General features: G+C 46.5%; 1 pseudogene; it reads left to right on the top strand.

Annotated features, from left to right (window-relative positions):
• Nucleotides 1-715: 715 nt before the first annotated feature.
• On the top strand, nucleotides 716-1,748 carry LOC143388336 (WW domain binding protein 1-like; annotated as a pseudogene).
• The last annotated feature ends 221 nt before the right edge of the window (nucleotides 1,749-1,969 follow it).

Here is a 1,969-nt window from a genome sequence, read left to right as displayed (position 1 = left end):
AATGGAAACACCCCATCAGAGTCTATAGGACATAGTAGAAGCAGTTAAAAGGGAAACTCGTAGCTAAACCTTCGCTAGGTTATTTGAGATCTGGTTTTCTATGGATGCATCTAAAAGGATTTAGTAAAACAAATGAGGCCAAGATCAGTGGTGCATGCCTGTAACCCTCCTGCCTCAGCCTTTTGAGCTGCTGGGATCACAAGTTCAAAGCCAGCCTGAGAATGGTGAGGCTTTAAGCAACTTGAGACCCTCTCTAAATACAACACAAAACAGGACTTGGATGTGGTTCAGTGGCCGAGTGCCTCAGTTCAATAACTAGTACCCCAAAAGTGTGAACCACACACGTATTAGTAGAAAGATCAGAAATAAGAGACTGAAAGAACCAGAGGATCAATAAATTATTGTTTCTCTTGGCTAAAGGCTTTCTTCAATCTGAGCCAAATATTAGTAGAAATAAAAGGAATATTACAATAGATACCACTGAGGGTCATTAAGGAAATCCAGAGGATCAATATTAGAATTTTTCAAAATATCCCCTAAACAAAAATCTAGAAACTGACCAACTTCTAGAAACATGGTCTACCAAGACTGAACCAAGATATAAAAAGCCTAAGTTAAATTTCTCCCAAGAGAGCTAAAGCGGGGAGAGTTAAACAGAAAAGGGAAGAAAGGGAGGACAGAGGTGGCAGCGCCCTGGCAGAGGAGCAGAAGGGGGATGGAGACAATGCTTCTGAGTATGCTGCTCCTGCTCCTCCAAGTGCTGCTCAGCCCCCTGTCAATCAGGGCTGAATCCCCACAGGATAAACTCATTAGTACCAACAATCAAAGCTACATAGATCTCACAGGTCACTGCCATGGACAGTCTCAATACTGCAACTGCTACTGGGCTCTTGGCATCCCAGTGTCTAGGTTACTGCTGGCCAGCCTTTTTGAGTCTCCTAGGAACAGTGTTGAGTTTCAGCTGGTGTGAACCAACATTCTGAGTTTTCTGTTGCTGCATTTGCTACCATCACTAAGCCAATCACCACCTTCATGGCAACATGAAATCAACCTGATCATTTACCAGGAAGCCCACAATCAGTGGACACTGCCACTTTGTTTCAGGTTTTTGCCAAACTGGTTACTACTATGAAGTGATAAAATTACCTCCAACTCCTCCCCCACCATACAGTGCCTTCCAGGTACAGCAACAACAGCTGCCACCTCAGTATGGGCCACCAGGTGCCAATCCCACCAGGGGATCTCGGGGCAGAGCAGCCCCTTGTCTGGGCCCAATAGAAACGGCACAAGACGCCTAAGAATTGTTGATCCCCAGCACTCTGTGCCAATTGAGTAGCCTTTAAAGCCCCTGGAATGGAGCTTGGTGGTCAGCCTGGGGATCTAGACCTAGGGTCTTTCGTGGACAAGAATTCAGAATATAAGACTCATGCTTTGAGCATGCAGCACACTTCCCAGTTGGGTAACCTGGACCACCATGACAATGACCTCAGAATCTGAGGCTCACTGATACTCTGGACTTCTGTGACAGCTGTCCTCTAAGGCCTCCTGGCAATGAGGAAGTGCTCTGCCATTCCTCTGAAAAGCAGGCTCGAGAGCCTGGGCACATTCACTTGCCACAGCTCCCCACATGCGTGCTGTTCAACACCATCAAACTTCTAGAAAAGCATCTCCCCCAGCTAGACTATGCCCTGCCTGCACCCAGGAACTTGGAAAAGCAACTAGTCAGGGAGATCCAAGACAAACTTTGACTTTCAGAGAAAGTAGTACAACTACTTTTCTGCTTTTCTTCCTACATCTCCAGGTAGTTTGGGGTACAGATGCCTCTCCCCAAAAGTGTTTAGGAATGCTAAGAAGTCGGTTCCATGACTCATTCCTCATCCCCACCTTGTCTTCCCCGCTTACAAGTCATATCTCGCCTACCTGCTTTGGTCAGATGCGTTTTTAAAAGCTCCCAAGCAAGGGGACTGGG

The sequence above is a fragment of the Callospermophilus lateralis genome, chromosome 2 (genome assembly GCF_048772815.1).
Source record: "Callospermophilus lateralis isolate mCalLat2 chromosome 2, mCalLat2.hap1, whole genome shotgun sequence".
Taxonomy (NCBI): domain Eukaryota; kingdom Metazoa; phylum Chordata; class Mammalia; order Rodentia; family Sciuridae; genus Callospermophilus; species Callospermophilus lateralis.
This window is presented reverse-complemented; position numbering and strand designations above follow the sequence as displayed.